Here is a 23,447-nt window from a genome sequence, read left to right on the forward strand (position 1 = left end):
ATTGCACCTCTCGGGGGAGGCTGCTGACACCCCATGAGCCTGACTCAGAACAGGGTAGGATGCACTTTTCCCGCCTATCCTCAGGGGCCTCCACTCACCCCTCCATGCAATGTCACGGCATGTGGTTTCGAGCTCCGCCGGCTAGATATCCTTGGGTGTTGACTGGTCCCTCTTACTGTATGTGAAAGGTGCTTCTGGCTGGTTTCTGGTGCATACTGCACCCTGTTAATGCCTGGTAACATTCTGTTGTAGTAACACATGACGCTACATCTCAGATACCACTATCAGCAAGTTTTCCCACATGCAGTAAGGGAGTACCATGTGAATTCAGGGCCTTCAGCTTCAAGCCCCCCCACACAATCCCTCCCATACTACCCATGAAGTCGTTCTGCTCTGTTCTCCCCAAGGATTTCCATATGTGTGACAATGACAGACTAGAAAGTAGAAGTAGGATCTGGGGCCTGAGTCTGCCTCTCTTGTGGAAGAGACTCCAGGGGTGACTCTGGCACTGGGGAGGAAATATTGCCGAGCTGGGAGTACAAATGGTGGAATTGGGCCTTGCTTTTGTTAATATAAATATATTTTCTGTCACTGTGGGTTTACTATCCAGCATTTCTAATGCCAATCAATTGCAGTCATAATAAGCATGATAAGAAGGTGTGTGCAACATTGGGGTGAATGGAGGGGATCTAAAAATATTAGGATATCTTGTGATCCAGTCACTCAGTTAGTGACTTCAGCATAGCCCTGTGATTCTTCGATAGACAGCAGCCTCTTGTCCAGCAGAATGGTCTCCAAGTTACACCCTGCCCGGCAACAGCTACTGCAGAGGAGAAACTCTTCTGGCAGCTGTAGTAGTAGGTTGTATCTTCCAGCCACTGGAAACCAATACACTTACTAACACATAATCAAGGCTTAAATTCCCTCCGGCAGAGAGCAGTCATTCTCTCTCAACCCACCCACCCCCATACCAGCCTGCTTTGCAGCACAGCTCAGGCCCAGATATGAGGATTTAGCCCAAAGAGGGCAGTGCAGTGCTGTCTCCTAGCTAGTATTTCTTTGATTTTTTTTTTTTTAATTATTTTTTTAAGAGAGCAGTTTCTCTACAGTTCAGCCTATTGGCTTCCTAGTATTTTAGTGAAGGCTTTCCCCCTCCCTACCCTGCTTGACAAGGACAGGGAATCGCAAGGATTTCCTGAGGGAAAAATCTTCTAGATTCAGAGAGTGAGGTTTCTTTTCCCAGCTCGAACAATTACCCTGAAACAAACAAACCTTAACTAAAATACTCGTCGCCTTGCTGCCTGGATTGAAGATAAACCCTCTCTTCCCTCTCTCAGGTTAAAGAGCCTGTGTTCTTCAAATGCTTGTGTCACTGCTAACATGTCCAACTGTTCACACTGAAAGCATTTTAAATCTAATTTTCTCTCTGCTGTTGCTTTTTCTTTTTTTAACCCTCTCAGCTTGGCCAATAACAATAGATTATTTTAAGCCAGCTTCTCAGCTGGTATAAACCGGCATCCTTCCAGTGAAGCCGGTAGCTCGACAGCAGAATTACAGCAGTTGAATATTGGTACCCAGTCAGCTTAGTTTAGGTCTCTAGTTGGTTTTACTTTGCACTCCTCATGCACAAGCACAGGGCTTGGGTTGCAGACCCTTCAGGGGAATGACTTTGTTTTAAAATATTGTTTCCCTTGGAGACCATCAGGTCACTATTTCTATTGGCCTGGACGCTGGTGTGAGCAAGAGGAGAATTGGGCCTTTTATGTCCCTTTTTGGGTGCTGGAAGATTAAACTCATCTGGAACCTGAGATGATGTCAGTTAGAGGGAGAGGTGTGTGTGTGTGTGTGTTCCCAGGCCCTGCTCTGCTGTAACACACCCGCAGTCATGTTGTCCTGTCCCTGCAGGCAGGGGTGTATTGAGGACTAAAGTTGAAGGGCAGCTATTTCTAGAGTATACCTCGCAAGTTTTTAGCTGAATCGAACAAATGTTCAATGTAGCCGGGCGTGTCCAGCTCATCCCCATCAAATCTTGCCCCTTCCTTGGGTAGGTTCTAACTGGCTGAATGGAGCGAGTCATTCTGCGAGCTCAGTGTGGCTCTGACTAGGCTATGAGCAAGGGCTGTGATTCCCCTGCTCTCACGGAGCTCGCGCACGTAGGAAATAGCAGCATAGCCGCTGGTAGCATGGGGAGCGGCCACGGGGGCCCAGCTGTTTCAGGTGGGTTTGTGCTTCTTAGCCAGACCTCCGCTGCTGCTGCCCCTGCTGGTATTCCTGCTCACAGGAGTTCGAGGAGAGCTAGCCCAGGTAGGGGCATGTGAGTGGGGAACCACCCCCTGGCTTGCAGTGGAGACGTAGCCTGTGAAGAGGGGCAGGCCTCTGGACTTCCTTACCAGCCACAGGGTCAGGTTCTGCTCTGGTGTAAGCTGGGGGACTTCGATGGGAGTTACTCTGGGTTTGCCCCAGTGCAAATGGAACAGACCTTGGCCCTTAGACTGTATTGAATCATTATTACCTGAATGCAAAGGGCTGTGCTCCAGAGACCAATGAAGGGTGAGGAGCAGGGGATATCTAGGCTGCTGCCTTCCTCTGCGGGCAGGAAGCCTCCCAATGGTCAATGAGCTCACTTCGTTCCATGTCCAGGGGATGGCTCTCTGGGTGTTGGAGCATGGCTTGAACGCTCCAGATGGGACCAAACCATTGTCTTTCTCAAGGGGTTCACAGCTGCAGTTCTCTGGCCTCATTCTCCACTTCACAGGAGAAGTTCTTGTTCTCTTTAAACAGACTCCTGATGTCTTACCAGGCAGGAGTTCAACTAAGCGAGGCTTGCTGTTTTCATCCTCCATGAGAGAATGGCTCTTGAGGTGCTGGGGAAAGAGGATGGTGACTAAATGTCCCCCCCCTCCACCCATCCCAAGCCATTTAGTCTGATCTAGAAACACCTGCTAGCAGAACCCTTTTGGGAGACAGTCCGTCTTGAGTTACTTTCCTGCACCTTTAAATCCGCTCTTGTGTTAGCTGCAAAGTGGGTAAAATGAATGGTGGTTCCTGTCCGGCAGTTATAAAAGGGGAAATGTGTCAAACGTTGCTCAGCAATTACGTTATTTATCTATGTGGGCTGACGGACAGCAGTGTAATGAGGTGTTGTGACTGAGTGGTTAAGACACTTGATGACAATTGTGGCAGGTGTGGGTTTGAGTCTTGCTTGATCTCACTCTGAAAAGCTGACTCCAGTTCTCCCAGATACAAAGTGGGTCTCTGATCCATAGGGTTAGGGAAGTGAAAGGCAGCTGGATGTGGATCATTCCCATGTGTACTGTTGGCTATGGAAACTGACATGCCTTAAACTGTGTCAGCCTGATGAGCCATCTGCATGTTGGGGTGGACTGTGATTTTATTTCTGAGAGCAGCATAACAGGGCTGACATTCCCTGACTGTTAAAAAAGGTAATACAAAAATCATTACATAATAAAAATGGAGCATGCACATTCCCCGAGCCCTGCATACAATCATCAGTCAGTGCACCATACCAGAGCTTGTCTCCCACATTCCCTAATAACTCCCCACCCAAACTGCTTTAGTCCTTACTCCGAATGTCAGCTTGGACAAGTGGGCTCTGCAGCTTGCCTCAATGGTCAACAGATTTGGGCTATTTCAGACCAAGGGAGAGGGAAAGTGAATTTAAAAGCCAAACAAGAAACTGCTGTTGGCAGGTAACGGCAATCCTATAACCATGGTTGCATGTGAATGAACATTGAGACTGTCCTTTTGCCCAGAGAGGGTGGTGCCGACAGGTCTGCCTAGGGCAAATGATCTGTTTTTGAAGCCGTGTTTGAAGCATTGAATAGAACTGTCTGAGAAAGCTCCTGGCCGTGCAGGAGTGTAGCTCCCGCATGCTCCTGGACCTATTTCAGCTGGGGAAGGAATTCAGGAACAGCGAGTCAATCGCATAGTTAAAGGCTAGAAAAGCCTCCAGATTTCTGTGGGCTGAGCTGGATGGGGAAGAGCTGAGCAGCTACAGGAAACGTTATCAAACTGCCTCCTACAGAGAGAGCGGCTGGAGGGGACCGTGCTCCGAGGTGGCTGAACATCAGTTTCTCAGCATTTCCTCCCCTAACCCTGGTGAGTCGCAGCCCAGACAGTAACAATATTTGGTAACTCTGCCAACCCTAAGCTTGGGAGACAAACATCTGTCCCTAGTGCTTTAAGCAGGACCTTGGTTATGCTACTAAGGCAAAAAATCTGCCCATTCTGAGAGATGGTCCATGCAGTATTTTGGCCATATTCTCTAACCCAGGAAGAGACAGCTCACATAATGGTAGGCCAGGTAGCATCTGCAAATGATTTTGTAGGGAAGTGTGACCTGAACCAGATACACCCTGGGAGCCGACTACTTTAATTCATTTAAATTTCTTGGCAGTTTCTCCTCTAGGTTGTCTTGACTTTGAGCTAAGAACTCAATCAGACCAGCAGCCGCCCTGTCCAGGATCCTGTCTCTAACAGTGGCCAGTCCTAGGTCTTTCAGAGGAAAGTGCAGGAATCCCTGTAGCAGGTGTCAAGCTGTCCTGCAGTGACTCGAGTTTGGGTACCAATCTCTGGGCAGACTGTTAAGGACCGGGCACAAACCCCAAATTGTCCGTGAGTTCTAAACTTAGATATCACCAACCAAGTATCAAGTCTGAACTCCTAGAGAACTATAACACTCTTGGACACTCTGGTCTGCCTTGCCACCCAGGTAAGCCTGCCCTTGTGATAGATGGTCCCTTGCACCAACCATCACAGCAATATTCAGGTTACTTCCAGTCCGAAAGGACAGTCACTTACCCCAGGTCAATACACCTTAGATCTCACACCAAAGACAACACTTGTAGTCAACCCTATAATAAACTGTCTACAGATTTATTAATAAGAAAAGGAAACAAGAGTTATTTACAAGATTAAAGCAGATAAAGTATATACACACAAATGAGTTCCAATCTTAAGTTTCAAAAGGTAATAGAATTTTTTTAGGAAAAAAACAAGCTCTATATGTCCTTTAGAGCTAAGCAGCTGGGGGTCCCTTGCTTATGCTTAGAAAACCTTGTCACCCAGAGTCCAAGCAGCACAGATAGCCAGTTCCTTCTTGTTAAGGGTTTTTATTCCCTCCCCACGGCCCATGTGCTCTGAGCTGTAAACTCAGCTGATAGGAGGAATTCACTTGCAAGATTTATCTCCATGGGGCGGAATAGCCAAACAACAAAGTCTTTTGTCCTTTTTAATGTCCCACAATAGTCTGTCTGGTGTTGACAGTCTTTTCCTGTTGGGCAGGACATAACTTCTGTTGGAGACCAGCACTTCACACTAGTTAATCTCTCTCTCCTGTCTGGGGATTTACACAGTCACAGAGACGTACAATACCAATGCTCAAATATTACGTTGCACTATAGGATACAGATGTGGGAAGTGAGATTAATGCATGCATTCTGGCTACCTTACCCACATGCCTACCCTTCCTCTCTGAGTGGGTGTAGACACCCAGGTGGCTGATCTGGCTTTGTCTGGAATATATCCCTGTTGCATGGAGAATATTTAACAGTATCAGTTCCAGTATTTCTCCTTCCCCTACCACCTCCAAGCCCTGGAACCCCTACATGCTGGTCTTAGTCCTCCTGCTACTGAATACCTGGGACTGTTCAGCTTCATTTACCAACTTCATTGCAAAGGATTCCCTGAGCAAAATACTAGCTTCCTTAATGCTGGCTGCCTGATGTTACGTTGCATGTACTTCTGGTGCCAGGCGTCTGTTCACAGCATATGTTGTGCTGCTCTAAAGAGCTAGCCCACACTATTTTGGTGCTGAGCAACATGTGCTAGAAACAGACTTCTCTACCAGGGGCTTACGTGAGAGCTTGGAAGTAGCTGGCATGTTTCATTGCCTCCTTCCCTGCTAACAATCTCTTCCCTCTGGCAGAATCAACTCAATTTGCGATGTGTAGCGGGGGCTGAAGTGGCGTCTACCCAGCAGCAGTGTCGCTTTAGGCGTTTAGTTTGCCTATCAGCAGTGGCAAGGGAGCCTGAGACAGGCCAGGCAAAGCACTCCACCAGACCACCAACCTGCTAGGAACACCCCCAGTCTATGCAGCATTGTGCAGATTGCCCAGATTCTGAGCGGTTTGCTTCTTTCTCAGTGATGCCTCTGTACTAGCTGCCCAGTCACCACATAGCAATTGCCAGACTGGATTAGACCCTAGTCCAGTGTCCTGTCTCTGACAGTGGCAAGTTCCAGGTGCATCAGAGGAATGTGCAAGAACCCCAGACATGGGTTACTCCAGACATGGGGTAAACGGACATGGGATACTCCTAATCCCTAACAGCCACAGACTGTCTTAAATCCCGAAGCATGAGGTTTGATAGCTGTTCCCAAATAGTGTTAGCGTTTAGTTCTTGTTATCCATATGCATGCCCAATCTCTTTTTGAATCTTCCTAAATTCAGAGTCAGGAGTTCCACGGTTGAATTACGTGTTGTGTGCTAAAGTAGCTCCTTTTATCAGTTTTGAATTTGCCACCCTTTCATTCTCATTGAAGGTCCTTTGTTCTTATGCTATGGGCCAGGGAGAACCGAAGCTCCTGATCTACACTCTCTAGAACATTGTCTCCAGCAATCCCAGTCTTTCCAGTCTGTCTTATGAAGTACATCTCTCTCATATACTTCTGCAGAGTTGCTTTTTCCTAGAAAATACTGGGGACTAAAACTGCAGGCAGGGAGGCCATCACAACTGGGAGTGGCTTCCTGGTTCTCACTAGGACCTATTCATTGATGCTAGGAGTTGATTGAGCTCTGTGACCTGCTGCTAGCTGGATGTGATGATATGGTGCCCATTGCTCCCCTTGCTAGGCTGATGAGGACCCTTCATCATCCCATCTAGAGACCACGCAGGATGAAAAGCTAGAGAGAGACCAGGGAGTCCTCTCAGTGTCATGAACTCCTGCTTTGGAATCTTTCACTGCAATCAATTTCACGTTCGAGACAGAGTTGAGAGAGAGGAGCAGAGTGTTGCCTTTTTGGTTTGCTCAAGTACAAAGATGGAGAGTGCCCATCAGGGGACCTCATCCAAGGTCATGACAGCTGCTCTGTCAGCACCATCTCCACCATGACGCTCGTTGGGGCTCGCAGCTAGCGAGGGCTGCATCGCCATAGCTGCAGGTAATAGTTTGAAAGATCATAATGATCCTCTGCTTTACATGTTGCCCCCACTAAGTGTCCCTGCATTTCTGATGCATGGCTCTAGGCATTCCCATCATCCTCTTATACTCTGGAATCTCTCTCCTTGACTGTTGTGTTTCATGTACCATGTGCAAGAAAATAACAGGAGAGCACTCCATACTTATAAAACTAAAGTGGTTCTTTATTAAGAGAACTATCTACAGAGGTGCTCCAATTGCAGCTAGCATTCCAGCCATGTGCACACAGACCAGCTTCCTAGTGTCCTCCCTAAACTCTTCCCTCCTGCAGCCTGTGTTCCTCCTCCTTCCAAGTTTGATGCAGGTTGCTACACCGTCTCTCCTGCTACATTGCAAATGTTGTTCTGCTGAACCTCTTCCCCAGAGCTCTTTGAGGGCTATCTTGGTTCCACAGTAGCATCTTCTACTTTCCAAACTGATGAATCCCATATGGCAAAACTTCGAAGACTAAATTTCCCTTTCAGAGTGAAGAACTGAAGATCATCCCTTTGACATGCTGGTGAGCTGCTCGCTTGTAGGAAAAGGCACGTTCAACTCCCCCTGCCAGCACATGGGAATAGTCAGTGCGTGAGAAACAAGTGATTGTGAGAAGCACTCTCTTTATGTTCATGATTAGGTAGGAGGTACGAATGCCTGCCCCCTTATGTGACTCAAGTGAAGATTGCTCTGATCAGCAAGCTGCCAGGTTACTCAGCCTGATGCATTGCTTGTCTGGTTCTAACTTGCAAACTTTAGCAATTACAGCATTTTCCTTCCAACTAAACTATCTGCAGCAGGAAGGATGGTCTTGTGGTTAGGCCACTGCATTGACCTGCGTTCAATTCCTGGCTCTGACGGAGGCCCTTAATCTCTCTCCCTCAGTTTCCCCCTTTTATATAATTGGAGAAACAATTCTTCTCTAGCTCCTGGGCATGTTACAAGGATTAATTCATTAATATGAGAGGTGCTTAAACATAAGTGCCATATTAATCCTATCTACCTAGACAGTGACTTTTTTTTTCCCTACAGGAGCACACGTGATCAGTATCTGGTCACATTCTGAAGCTCCTTGACTGTTACCCTCTTGTTTGAAACTAACTTGCTCCTTTAATCCCCCTGCTGAGGAGAAAGAAAACTGCTGGTGTGTAAGGATACCAGATCCCCCTCTGACACAAATGATGTGTATGGCTCTGCAAGAGAAGCAAGTAGCAGATGACTTGGAATATGAACCAAAGAAACAAACCATCAGCACTAACCCAGTGGGCAGCACCTCTGGAAATGGAGTATGCTAGAATTGTTCCAGACCTTGAGTTACACCTTTACCCCAGTCAACGGCACTAACTCAGCTTCCAGGTCCAGCTTCCTTGGAAGGAATGTTTTTCCATAAGGGATTCATCAATTTGGAACGTAGTGACTCTGCCCCCTTTGGATTCAAGGGCTTTGTAAACATAAGAACATAAGAAAGGCTATACTGGGTCAGACCAAAGGTCCATCTAGCCCAGCATCTTGTCCTCTGACAAAAAGAAAAGGAGTACCTGGGGCACCTTAGAGACTAACAAAATTTATTTGAGCATAAGCTTTCGTGAGCTACTGCTCACTTCATCGGATGCATGTAGTGCACGAAAGCTTATGCTCAAATAAATTTGTTAGTCTCTAAAGTGCCCCAAGTCATCCTTTTCTTTTTGCGGATACAGCCTAACAGGGCTGCTACTCTGAAACCTGTCCTCTGACAGTAGGCAATGGCAGATGCCCCTGAGGGAATGAACAGAACAGGTAATCATCAAATGATCCAGGCCCTGTCACCCAATCCCAGCTTCTGGCAAACAGAGGTTAGGGACACCATTCCTGCCCATCCTGGCTAATAGCCATTGATGGACCTATCATCCATGAATCTATCTAGCTCCCTTTTGAACCCCGTTATAATACTGGGCTTCATAACACCCTCTGGCAAGGAGTTCCAGAGGTTGATAGTGCGTTGTGTGAAAAAATACTTTTTTGTGTTTGTTTTAAACCTGCTACTTCTTAATTTAATTTGGTAGCCCCTTGTTCTTGTATTATGAGAAGGAGTAAATAACACTTCCTTATTTACTTTCTCTATACCACTCATCTCTATACCTCTATCCTATCCCCCCCTTAGTCACCTCTTTTCCAAGCTTAAAAGTACCAGTCTTACTAATGTCTCCTCATACGGAAGCCGTTCTGTACCCCTAATCATTTTAATTGCCCTTTTCCAATTCCAATATATCTTTTTTGAGATGGGGCCACCACATCTGCATGCAGTATTCAAGGTATGGGCGTACCATGGATTTATACAGAGGCAACATGATATTTTCTGTCTTATTCTTGATCCCTTTCTTGATGAGTCCTAACATTCTGTTCACTTTTTTGACTGCCGCTGCACATTGAGAGATGATTTCAGAGAACGATCCACAAACTTGGGCTTTCACCATCCACCTGCTGGGCTGCCCCCTGAGGGAATAGCTGCCAAGCTCCACAGCCGTGCTCAGCTGAGGAGGGGGTAACTGGGGTAGATACTGACTCGTGTCACCTCCTGCAAATGGTTGGAGGTCCCAGGCATCAAACACAGCCCGGCTGTGGGGGCATGGTCTTAGCACAGCTGGCTCCTGGAAGCACACACAAGCCATGGTGCCTGCATGCACCAGGACTTGCAGATGGAGGTAAATATGGGCTGTTGTCTTCTCCTGGCAGAGTGGGCAGGCTGCTGGCTCTTGCATATTAGTGACGTTCAATGTCTGTCATGGCTGTAGCCTAACAGGATCCCAAAGCTCTTTAGAAATGCTCTGTGCAGGGAGGGAACAAGGTGTAAAAGTCCACAAGTGCTGCTATGAGTGAGGGGGAGAGATGCAGTCTCAGACGCATGATGCCATGATTGTTCATTCATTCCCCAGCTGGCAGCAAAGGCTAATCAAGCCAATGGGAAACAATACAGGGTGGAAATGCACCAGAAAAAAAGGCAGACTATCAGACTACCCGAATAGCACTGATAACTTCTCTCCACCTACTACTAGCTTCCTGAGCCTGGTCTTCCTCCAGGAGCTCCAACGGCAGTCTGACTGGGAAAGAGCCGCAAGCTTAAATCTGTCCTGGCTAGTCATGGAGACGATGCTACCTGGGTCCTTCTCATCTTGTCTCAGGGCTAGCAGGAAAAAGGCGCACTAGTAGACCTCTGGCTCCTCATGCTGGTGGCAGCAGTAGGGACAGCCCAGCAGTGTGATGGTAGGTCTCTGGGTCCCACTTTGCAGTGCTGGTGCTAATGAAGCCCCAGTCTCCTTGCCGTAATTGTAATGCTGTCTAGGGGGTTGTTGGTGGCAGGGGTTGAACCTGGGACCACTGGATCTAAAACCTCTGGCCCCAAACGGTTATTGGCTGAGCTAAAAGACCTGTCTCTGTTACCAAAGGCTGTGGCAGGCGTGTGAATCTCTGTGTGTGGCCCCCACCACCACTAGAGGAGGACAGAATGCCACCCTGAGTGGCTCACCCAGTCCAAACTCACTGCCTTGTGGAACTGTGTGAACTGCCAAGCGCTCCTCGGAAATGAAATAATCAATAAGGGCAGCAAAGTTGTGCCATTCAAACTGCCCAGTCAACATGTATTTCCAGTGGTCTATCAATGCATGCCCACTCCCTCACATCCTGGCATCATCCTGGCCTGGTGCTGTAACAATTCTGACTTTACCAGGCACGGCGGTAGGGTTGCCAGCTGTCCGGTTTTTGACCGGAACACCCAGTTGAAAAGGGACCCTGATCGCTCCGGTCAGCATTGCTGACCAGGCCATTAAAAGTCCGGTCGGTGGTGCAGCAAGGCTCAGGCAAGCTCCCTGCCTTCCCTGGCTCCACATGGCTCCCGGAAGCGGCAGGCATGTCTCTGTGGCCCCTCCTCGCGCTGCCCCTGCCTCAAGCACCAGCTCTGCAGCTCCCAGTTGGTCAGGAACTGCAGCTAATGGGAGATGCCATGGCAGCACCTGCAGAAAGGGGCAGGGTGCAGAGCCACCTGGCTGCCCCTGTGCCTCGGAGCCGGACATGCCAGACGCTTCCGGGAGGCACCTGAAGTAACTGCTGCCCAGAGACCATGCCCCCTCCCACACTCCAACCCCCTGTCCCAGCCCTAAGCCCTCTCCCTCACCCAAACTTCCTCCCGGAGCCCACACCCTGCACCCCTTCCCGTACCCCAACCCTCTGTCCCAGCCCAGAGCCCACTCCTGCACTCTGAACCCCTCTGACCCAGCCCGGAGCCCCCTCCTGCACTCTGAACCCCTCGGCCCCAGCCCAGAGCCCCTTCTGCACCCCAACCCTCACCCCCTCCTGCACCCCAACCCCTGCACCAGCCTGGTGAAAATGAACAAGTGAGCAAGGGTGGGGGCGAGCGAGCGACAGAGGGAGGGTGGATGGAGTGAGCGGGGGCGGGGCCTCAGAGAAGGGGCAGGGAGGGGTGGGGCGGGGCCACAGGGAAGGGGTCAGGGCAGGGTTGTTCAGTTTTCTGCAAATAGAAAGTTGGCAACCCCACGCAGTGGAGACCCTTGATCTACAATACTTGCAGTTCAGACAAACTCACTTCCCGCCATTCCTTTGCTGCCTCTTGTGTGACTCCTATCAACTGCAATTGCACACAGCACATGAATAGACCCATCAACCCATCCTGCCACCTTTCGCAAGCAAGGCCTTCTCCCCAGGGAAGGTTTCAAACTAACACACCTTCCCACCTCTTCCACCTGCCCCACTTCCTGACCATCCTGCCTTTGTGAGAAGAGTCTGCACTGATCTCGCTTCCCATTCAATTTGTTTTGGTTCAAGTTACAGTCAAGGATAAAGTCACTGATATTTCAGCGCTGAGATAGGATCTCCCCAGCTGGCCTGCCTTTAATAAGATCCCAGGCATTTGAGCAGCCTGATTTCCTTATCTCCCCTCTGCAGATGTGCATTACCAAACGCTCTCTGAAAGAAAGCCAGCTTCCTGGAAACCAGGTCCAACTCCACCTGCTCCTTCCCACTGAAAAATGTTTAGCAAGGTGGCCATAGGAAGAGCCTGGGTGCAGTTATTTCCACCTGTACTAAGTGTGTGCAAAATGCTGCCATACTGATTAGGAAGCATTTCATGCCCGCTCTGTTTGGCGCAGGTGACAATGACTGAAACGGGGGGAAATAATGGATTATTCGGTTGTTGGCAATTTCAAAAAGCGGGAGAAAAAATTGTTGCCGGTTGGACTGACCGTGACATTTTTTGCAATTTTGGGTGAATTGAAAAGTCAGAAAAAATGTCTGTTTCGGGTTGAACTAAACGTCTTAGTTTTGATTTGGAGCATTTTTTTAAATGGTTGAATTTTTAAAAAGAAAAAGAAAGGAAATTTCAAAATCAAAAGTCATTTTGACCTGAAAAATTGAAACATTGTGTTTAGGAAAGGTCAGGACAAAATGGTTTGATTTTTTTTTTCAGAATGGTTTGGAGTTTTTCCCCCCCTCGACATGAACAATTCAGCAAAACCGACACAAATTCATGGAATATTTCAGTGTCACCAGTGCATTTGTCACTGAAAAAGGTTTCGGTTGAAAAATTTCACCCAGCTCTAGACATGACTCTACAAGGTGCAGAGCAGTGGAGAATGGGGACAGAATCCGAGGAGGGACTGAGAGGAACAGCCCCTTTGTGTGCATAGATTGCTGATTAATCGCTGTGCTCTGGGCCCCTTTTTGCCAGCTGCACCACAAAGCTAGCAGATTCATCCAGTAGAACTTTTCTGCTGCTGCTAATCCCTTGGGTTTCTCCCCCAGCTGAGTTCTTAAGGAGTTTCCCTCCCTTTCCACAGTGGGGAGAGGGCTTCTCACCCGCCCTTGGAACCTGGAGACACTTCAGATGAGGACTGTCATCTCCTGAGGTTTTCCAGTGTGCATTTCTTAGAGCTGTAGTGGGATGAGAATGTACTCAGGGAGATGCCTTAGGCTCTGGTGCCGGGATCTGGCTAGTCTGTGGTTGGTGTAGGACATGGGGTGGCAGCAGTAGGGACTTTGTCATCTCTGTAGTTTCCTGATTTGGGGGCTGGTTTGGTCCCTAGTGTAAACTGGAAAAGGTTCTAGGCTGCTGTCCCTTATGCCCAGCTCCCTCCAGCCACAAGAGGTAACCCCTGTGATGTGGGTTGGGAGGGACTGTGGCAGCCTGCATTCTCAAGGGAGGCTTTGCCAGCCTGCCGATCCTCTTGGCTTCATGTCCCCTTTGTGTTGGCAGAACACTGCAAAGGGGCTGTAAAGCAGAGAACCGGGCCTCTGGGCTTGTCCCGGAAAATGGAGCCTGAACTGCTGACGTGTGCTTCTCCCAACACCCATGGACGGACAGGTGGGCTTGCTCCCTGGCTGCTGGGGGTTCAGCATTTAGCATGGGGGTGGCTGAGGATTGGCCTGGGTTGGTGTAGCGCTGACCCAAATGTTCCCCTGCCTGAATGCAGTGTTCCTAAGCCAGATCCCCAGAGAGGAGGCAGCTGGGGGTTGCCATTCGTTTGGTTTCCCTGCTAATGGTTGTACTACCATTATCTGAAGACCCTCCACATGAGAGTAGCAGGTGGTGCCTGCAATGGGGGCAGCGTCCAGGCTCTCTCGCTCCAGTGGGAAAGCAGTGGGTTATCTAACATCATTCTAGCCTCTCTCCCCTTCTCCCCTGGCTTGGGCATAATTTCTCCAGCACTATGCCAAGTGCTTCCAGAAAGGGGGGTGCCTTTTGCTCCAGATGTTCTGCCCCCAGAAGTGCCGGGATTGGTCGCCTCCATGTCTGGTGCTCCTCCCACTTGCCCACCTTTTGGCCTCACATTCATCACTGAAATGACGTTGGCAAAAGGGTAAATTCCTGCAGTAACTCCTCTCCCTCCCGGGGCGTTGGTGTCACTGTCATTGCAGCGCCTGGCTCTTTGCTAGCTGGAGGTGTCAGGAACAGCTGACGCACTCCTGACTGTCTGACCAGAGGGCTTTACAGAAAAGGAGCCTACCTTACAGTGACGTGCTGCCCGTTGCCACAAGGCCCGCATCTCGGGGGGATGCCTGAAAACACCTCTGGCCTGTAAAGAGCTAACGGGGAGACTTCAACACTGAAGCAATTCATAATCTTCCACCCTCACCTCCTTTGATAACCCCCCAGGACCCTTAGAAGGGGTGTGATGCAAATGGGAGTTTCCACAGCCAAATGCGTGAGCCCAAAGCATATGCTGCGCTGAGTTCCCGCTCCCACAGCCATCCTAGAAGATAACGTTGTCTGGGACATTCAGTGCAGCCCTAGGGAGTTAGGTACACATCTCCCATTAACTTCAGTGGGATTTGGGTACCAAATTCCTTTAGGGTCCTTTGAAAATCCCAGCTTAAAAAACTAACTCTGTGCAGAGAGAATTCTGCTGCTAGACCATTGTTTTCCTGTATTTATTTGCCCTAATTACCGATGATGCTACCTAGAGAGAAATGTGATCTAGCAGTCTGAATACAGGCTTGCTGCAATCCCATGAAGCCCTCCTTCAGTGACCTTGGGGGAGTCTCTCCACTGTCTGTGCCTCAGTTTCCCAGTCTGGAAAACAGGCTCAGGAGACTTGCCCACCTTTCTGAGGTGCTGTGAGATTTAATCAGGTGAAGTCTGCAGAGAGGAGCTAAGTATTTAACTACTAGGGACATGTTAGATTATGTCAACTGTAATTTTCAAGTTGACGTCCTTGTCTTCGCATTTAGCTGTGAAGCACCCGATACAATTTTTCTGCTAGATAAATAACTAGATATGAGCACGTTGCACCACAAAACATTACCATCGCATGAAAGCAGCTTCTTTGTTTCTTAAAGATCTAAAGAACTCATTGACCCATCTTGCTGCCGCTGCTTCCTTATCCACGTCCAGTGGGCTGTTTTTCATCTTCCCCCGTAGTCCCTCCGCAGCTTGGGATGAAGCCCCTCTCGTCTAGGCTATGGTGCCTTTAAGAGAAGCCAGTTGTGATAGCAATGGAGCTGCCTTGCAATAATTCATGAATGCTGTGTGTCACCCTGCTTATTGCGATGGTGTTTACTCTATGGCGATATTGAGTTACCTCAATCTCCGGCTGTCTGGGTACATGCAGGAATGAAACGAATGGCTCAGGATGGTCACCTATCAGCAGAAATTTAAGACTTGTTGAGGGCCAGCATTGTTCAGGGTAAAAAAGAACGGTCTTTGCCAATGCCAGAACTGTTAGATTTGATTTTTGCAGGCCCAAAGACAGAATACTAGTTTGCCTAGGTATGGCCAAAGGCCCCTAGAAGAACACAGAATTTAGGTTTAAAAAGGACTCTCTCTCTCAGGGAGAGGGAAGCAAAAGAGGGCACAAGACAGGAGCCTGCCAGGGATGTCTGGAGAAGCTAGGTCTTCCTAGATGACTATCAGGGGACAGTAGGACAGTGGTGAAGAAGACATGCGCATGGACTTGTTTTAAAATCCTTTTTCTCTAGAGCTTTGCTCCTACTGCTAAATGAACAGTACTGTTGTTTTACAAAGGGTGTTGATTGCTGTTTATCTCTGATCACAGACTGAAGGGAGAAACGGGATGTCCCTGAACCCCAACGGACTTGCAGGGCAGTAAGGGCTTGGCAGAGATGGGTTTCTATATCCAGTCCCAGTCTAAGAATGGCAGACTTGCAACGTTCCCCCCCGAAGCAGGTGGAAGCACAAGGCCTAACTCCTGTGGCCTAACTCTCCTCCTCTGAGACCAGAGAGGGGACAGATGCGCAAGCAGCCCCGTAACTGTGACCCCAGCAGAAATGCCTTCCTGTAGGAATCAGTCATAGGCAGCTGCTCCGCCCTGGGGGGCAGCATATGCTGCTTAGAACCTTCTGCCAGTCCCACCAGGGAAGCATTCCCCTCAAGCTCTTCACGCTGACTAGTAGCTGTGGTTCCTCCCCCGAGGGGAGTGCTGCTCAGGGTTAACAGAGAGGCCTTTAAGAAAAGGAGTACTTGTGGCACCTTAGAGACTAACCAATTTATTTGAGCATGAGCTTTTGTGAGCTACAGCTCACTTCATCGGATGCATACCGTGGAAACTGCAGCAGACTTTATATACACACAGAGATCATGAAACAATACCTCCTCCCACCCCACTGTCCTGCTGGTAATAGCTTATCTAAAGTGATCATCAAGTTGGGCCATTTCCAGCACAAATCCAGGTTTTCTCACCCTCCACCCCCCCACACACAAATTCACTCTCCTGCTGGTGATTGGCCTTTGGTTGTCTTGTGTCAGGTATAGCCTGACCTTCACTCGCTGCTATAAATTGGCTCTGAGAATACCTGGGGAGGGGGGACACCTTTGCCTTCCACATTCAGCTCTGCTGTGCCAGGCTGTGGGGACCCCTGCCCGTCCAGTCTGACCTCGCTAGCACTGGGCGAGCCCCGGACAGATGTTCCACAAATGTTTGTCTGAGTGTGAGAAACCAATTGAAACTCAGCCACCTTCCTGCCCTTTCTTTGGCTGCAATGCACAAACTCCAGAGCCAGCAAGCTTCACCCAGAGCCCCTCGGAGCAGCCACATTGGATTGACATGGAGAATTTGGACCTGTTAGTCTGTGTGCAGCAAGTGCTGGGGCAGCCCCTCTGTTGCACAGAGGGCTCTTTGAGTGCCTGTCTCTCAAAACGATGCAGACGAACCTGCCGCTAATTGCTTTAAAAAATCCCTGTTGCCATGACAACTCAATGGGTTTGATGCCAGCAAGCGCTCGCTCTCCCTGCCTGGGTGTAGCGTGTGTGACAGGGCTTTGTCCCTCTCCCAGAGCTCTTTATAATCTACTCTGAATGCTTGTGGAAGCCTCTGAAAGCAGGTGCAGAGGGTTTTTTGGAAAGAACTCGTCCTGGGGTGAGCAAGAGGCCAATGGCCATCCACCCTCCTCCTGTTGGCTCAGCTTAGCTCCTGCCTGGGACAATGAATCAGCAAATCAGTGGCAGCACACCTGTATATCAATAATACACCCAAGGCTCTGGCACCAACTCTGTGTTATTCTATAGAATAATACTTAGCCTGGGTATAGGGTTCTTCACTGGAGGTTCTCAGACATTAATGACTAATCATCTGTCTATCTATCTATCTGTCTTTAGATGGCCTCCATTACCATAGTATTTGTGCACCTCCCAATCTTTAATGTAGTTATCCTCACAATACCCCTGAGAGGCAGGGCTGTGCTTTTATCCCCCTTGTACAGGTGGGGAACTGAAGCACAGAGAGGCTAGGCGACTTGAAGGCTGTGAACTTGAATCAAGGTCTCCCAAATCCTACAGCTCTAAGCCCTGGCCTATTCTTCCTCAACCACTGGGCGGTACGGGGGTAGCATTATCCCTGTCATGCAGTAGTTATTTAGTAGCAACACTGTATACCGGTTCAGGACAGGAAGTGAAGATTGTCTTGCCCTGTTGAATCAACAGGAGGATTCAAGGGAGGCAGAATTTGCTTCCCAGAGCAGGAACGTGACCAGGACGCTGGGGTTAGCACTTCCCTGCTCTGGCAAAATGCTGCATGGGATCTTTAAGCATCTCATGCAGCTAGTGCCTTGGGTTTTCACGTTGCCAACCACATGGCCCTTGCTAGCCCCCTGGAGGGATATTGGTCCAGTACTGAGGCCTTATCTATACAGGACTTTCCATGAGTGTTAGCAACCTTGGAAGCACTAGTGTAGACAGGCCCCCAACAATCACTAGCATTTTAACCACCATGTCATCTAGCGCTGCTCCAAACCATGGGTAGATGAGGTGGGGGTTGACATGTGGCCCGTCTACACTCCATGCCCCCCCCCCACATTGCCACCGCTGGTAAAGCTGCACGGATGGTAGCAAGCATGGGGAATCTTCAGCAAGCAGCATAGTGCCGATACCGCCTCAGAGGGAAGAGATCTGGCGGCTAATGCACCAATGTCACTCCAGGCAGCACCGGACTTTTTATTCCCTGACCTGCTCCCGTCCAAATACGGAGCTCACCCCACCTTGTTCCGTTTGTGAGCTGTACTGGGAGCACAGGAAGTAGGACTGTTACTGTAGTCCACAGCACTGCAATGTAAGGGTTGCGGATCTTTATAAACACACACGTAGAAGACCACACTGTAACCACCATCTGCAGCATGAGATGCAGGCTTCCATGGACTGAGGCTGCACTAAGACAGCGGGGCTCCTCTGGCACGTGCACGGTGGGGTCTTCTGTCACAGCTAGACAGTGGTCTAGCAGGCTCTCTAGGTGGCCTTACAACAGCCATTTGAACGTAAAACCTGACAGCAAAGTCACTGCTGGCACCTGACAGTGTCGCTTCTCATTCGATCCCACTGAGTGTGTTGTACATAATTTGTTTCCCGGAATGAAATGTGTTACAGAGGCAGCATTTAATCACCTTGTGAAAAAGGGATGAACATTATCTGCCTCCCGGGGCTAAGAAATAGCTAAAAGGGAAACCAAAAATAGACTGCACTATGTACCTTGCAGAGTTAGCTGCCTTGGGGTCCTCCTAGGGGCCTAGTATTAGTGCTGTAAAATTGCTGTGGCCCAGGGATGAGAAAGCGGGGGAACAAAGATAAAATATCCGGCATGGAAGATACTGCGTAGGAGGCATAAGAAATAACACTGGCCCAAATCCCCTGCATCTATAGGCCAATGCCACCCTGTTGGTTTCAGTGGAGCTGCCCTTCTCACCCCAGGTGAGTTTTATTGAAGTTTTATTGAAGAATGAAGGCCATGAGCTTGTCTACACAGGGGCATCCAGGAAAATTAATCCAAATGAACTAAGGGTGTGAATATGAAGTGGATTAGTTAAACTGAATTAAAGCCACTTTAATTCTCATTACCATTGTCCACACAGGGTTTTAATGTAGTTTAACAAATCCACTTCAAATTCACACCCTTCTTTAATTTGGATTAACTTTCCTGGCTGTCCCCATGTAGACAAGCCCCCTGTAATCAGGTGACACGTCGTCTGATTTTTTCAGAGTGCTGAGCATCATGGGCAATGGGAGCTGCAGGTGTTCAACGCCTCTGAAAATCAAGCCCATAATGAACACTTTAAATACGGTGCTTCCTTTGGGTTCTTCCATCAGCCCCTGCCCAGCTTTTGGTGGATGCGTCCGATGGCTTCCTCCCTTTCACAGCTAGCTATTTGCCCACTGATTATGTGGCTAGTCCAGCCAAGCCTGCTCTCCACCCTGCAGGAGCATCAGCAGCATCATGGAAAGCAACACTGGGCATCTGGGAGAGATTTCCCTCACCTCCCTACAGGAAGAGATGCACCTTCCCCAGATAAGCTTCTCCAAGCACACGCTGTTTTTTTCTTGAGTAGCACATGCCTCCATTTTGTTTAATGGCTGCTTGTGTCTTGAGCCCCTTTGGGGCTGCTGGAGATAAATCAGCCACCTGGTTGCACTGGACAGTGAAGGACAAAGTGAGTGATGGGCATCAGTTATCCTGTGTCAGAGGAGGCTCCCGGGTTGGTATGGTAACAACAAACAGCCCGGTGCTGTGTGTGCACAAAGGCTGCCTTGCGTGGTGGTGGCAGAGAGCCGCAGCCAGAGTCATTTTTTATTCCAGCAGGCAAAGGATGGAAAAATCAAAATAATGGGAGTGGAGGCGGCTTCCACTTGACTTTTTTGTTCCTGCGCTGAGAGTGATTAATTTAGATAGGGCACAGCAGCCAAGCGATGCCACAAGGTTACACAGCCCTCAGCCAGCGTGCTCTGCGAGCTGGGGGATCAGGCTGCCCCAGCACAGCCGTGTGGTGGATTTTCTCCCCACGTTGCCTTTGATCTGCTGCTGTGAGTGGAATTTTGTTACCTGTTCTCAGGGCTGGTTCAGCTGCAGCTGGCAGAGCTGAGGGGGACCCAGCATTGCTCAGGAGTTGTTTACTGCTCACTGTCCGATTTTGTGTTAGCTGCTTCACGCTGCATGAGATGTGGGGTCATAAAGTGACCCTGGGAATCAGGATGGCCTTCGTCTTTATGCTGGGCATGTCACAGGATCTCCCTTCCCCTTTCTAACAGAAAACCTCCCGCCAGCATTCCCTCATCGGCCTCCACAAGCACTCCCATTCTGGATGCACTGGGGCTGGTCCTGCTCTCCCTCACGTTGGTGTAAATCAGGATTGGCTCTGATTTTTTTAATGGAGTAACGCTGGTGTCAGTGAGATCAGACTCAGGCCATGACCTAACGTGTGGATGCTGCACATCAGGGCGGTGAGATGCACTGTTGGAGGCTTGAGACTGACTTAGCAGGGGGTAGTGTGGTTAGTCTCAAGTGCATTCGTAGCATGTCGGAAGCTTGCACAGCACCTCCGTGTAGCATAGCACCGTCTGTCCAGTACTGAAGTCTCTCCACACACACGCAAAAGGAACAACGCCCCTCCCCGCCAAAAGAGAAGGAAGGAACAGAGTGGAAGCTGAGCCTGGTTTTGTTACAGCTGTTTGCTGCTAAAGACAGTCAATCAGTAGTTTTGATGGCCCTTTATAGTTCATGTTAATACAGGTTTATTAAGGATCCATGTGCAAATCCCCTAGAAAAGAAATGAGATCTTGGGCATCCAGCTCTGGGAATGTGACCTTTCTATCACACAGGTGCGTACACACCCACAGACCTGTAGGAGGAATGCTATTCTCGGCCACACATTTCCCCCAGTCTTTAGTTTGAGGAGCTGTGATGGGTGAAGCCGTGTAGAGTTTGATTAGGGGATGGATGTCAGGCTCTCCTCATTATTTATTGTGCTATAAAATTCAAGGTAATGTACATCCATAAATGCTTCTAAGAGTTTTGCACATGACAGCTGTGTATGTTTTATGGAACAGACACTCTTCTGAGACAAGGGGCTTTACAAATGGAGCCTTGGGTGATTAAAGTCACAGCCTTCAGCTGGGTGCTGTCTCAGTTAATTTCCCACAGTGCCTTGCAAATTTATATTGCTCACCTGCTGGGAGCCAGGCGGCCAGTGGAAAAGGTCTGTATTTCCTTTCTGGAAGTCACTCTTAGGAGCTGGATTTCCTAGTAAAACTTCACCCATGGAAAAGGGGAGAGAAGGGTCCCAGGCAAAGGCTAGCTCTGCTCTTGGCAGCTGGCTCCTTATTCTTGAACAGGCACAAGTAGAAAGGTGGAAGCGAGCACCCCAAAACTCTGGGATAACTTCTGATCTGATTGTCACAGCACTAGCTTCATCTCTTGAAGGGCTGAGGGGAGGGAAAGCTCAGTGCTCAGAACGTTTGCAGTACCATGCGCTCACGGGCTGTGTACTGTGCACTAAGGGAGGAGTTCTGCTTTCTCTGAGTCCTCAGTGGGGGCGGAGGGCCCTGGACCAGGGTGTGCTGAGTCAGGAGCTGTCTCTCTAACACCCACCAGTAGATATTAATTGATGCTTAATTAGAAGACAGGTAATTGACAGAGTTGTCAATTAAGGGAATGGAGCTACAGCTGAAGGGCTAATTGAAGGGGCAGCAACCCCAGCCCGGGTGGGGGTTATGTATATTGACAGGAGGAACAGTTGGGAGCCAGTAGGAAGGACAGGCTGCTGCTGCTACTACTGTCCCTTCCACAGAAACAAGTGGGGAAACTGGCAACTCATTGTAACAATGCACTACAGCCGGGCCCAGTGGTGGTGAATGAGGCCTGGAGTGGTTGTGGCCTGGTGTCAAGGCCTGAAGAGACTCACAGGGAGTCACCCTGTGACAGGCCCTTGTGCCCCTGGCAGCAGACCCAGTGTACACATGGAGGAAGAGAATCAACATGTCTGGTGGCTGCACAGAACTGACTAAACCACCCCCGGGCAGAGGCCCAGTGTGAGGCCTGTGCACCACTTACGTCCCATTGACACTCTGAGGGTGAAAGGCGTTCACAAGCCTGGGGCCCTCTGGCCAGGGGTGAATGTCACCTGAGGTGGGTACCCCCTGTGCAGCGTGGAGCTCAGTATGCAGGGCTCAGAGGCGGTGGGGCAAGGATCTGTTGCTCTGCATATCCCTCCCCTTCCTACCTTGGCATCTCCCCAGAGCATGGCCCAGCTATTTAGGCTGGGCACGTGGGAGTGGATTTGGCCCCATGTGCATGGCATTATGCCCCCTTTTAAACAAACAATAGTTCCAGCTTTCCCAGCTGATCTTTCTCCCCGCTTTTGCTCTCTGTCTGGTGCTGGGCCGGGAGGAAGCAGAGAGCAGCAAGAATCCGCAGCCAAGGTGCCCACTGAATCCTCCACATGGGGGATGAACGTGAGCTCCTCAGCCTTTCCCCTGCATAGCAGGCACCTCCCAGAACACATCAGTCTTTGCCTGGTTCATTAACCTAAGCTGCTTTGAAGTCCAAGGACTGAAAAATCACAGTTCCAAGTCAGACCTGAGCTCCATCTCCTCCAATATCTCATCTCCAGCTATGTCCCGTACCAGATGCCTCAGAGGAAGGGGTGAGTTTGGAGAGATGGGAGGAAGGGGCTGGGGGTTTGATAGACCTAAAGAGCCCTGACTATCTTAGCCACTCCCAACAAGCAGTTTTGTCTTGTCCATGACCCACACTACTTGAATGCCTCACTTCCAATCAGTGGCCGTGCTGCTTTACGACCCCCTTCCTGGGCAGCCAGGACACATGCTGGTTTCTAAAACAAATACCCAGTTAGACAGCTAGCACCCTGACTGCAATCGGTCCCCTGTGTACCTCCCAGGACTGGGCCCCATGGTTCCATATGTCAGGAGACATGAAGCTGGTGTGTCTCCCTATACCCACGTTGCCTGCCCAGATCATGGAATTAGAGCACAAATTGTCACACTTTGTGTCAGAGATGTTTATGAAGCAAACCAATTCCAGGGTGCACATTTTTGGCTCGTGCAAACAAGGGGAGAAAGGAAGCTGCCGTCTCTATGGGGATTTAGCGTGTTTGGCTGCTTTACAGCAAATCTTCCACCCTTTCAACTTTGAGTTTCTGATACTTGAAAAGTCAGCCTTGAATTTCCTGGTTTCAATCTCTTTTTCAGAAAAATTTCCACGTTCTTGACTGGGGAAATGTGCTCAGACCACTGAGAGGTGCCCATAACCTCGACATCAACTTATCAAAGCCATTTGTGTGGGAATCTATAGAATCAGTTAATCCTTTCCTGAAGGATCAGGGTCAAACCACTTACCCTTCCTGACCCCACAGGTTCAGTGCCCTTCAGAGGTGAATGAACTGAGTTCTGTGAAGTGCTGCTGTGTTTGGTTCCTGCCTGCCTTCTTCTGAGTCAGATCTCCCAAGCTTCACCTGTTGAGCTCACTGTTGG

This window comes from Lepidochelys kempii, chromosome 15, assembly GCF_965140265.1.
Source record: "Lepidochelys kempii isolate rLepKem1 chromosome 15, rLepKem1.hap2, whole genome shotgun sequence".
Lineage (NCBI taxonomy): Eukaryota > Metazoa > Chordata > Testudines > Cheloniidae > Lepidochelys > Lepidochelys kempii.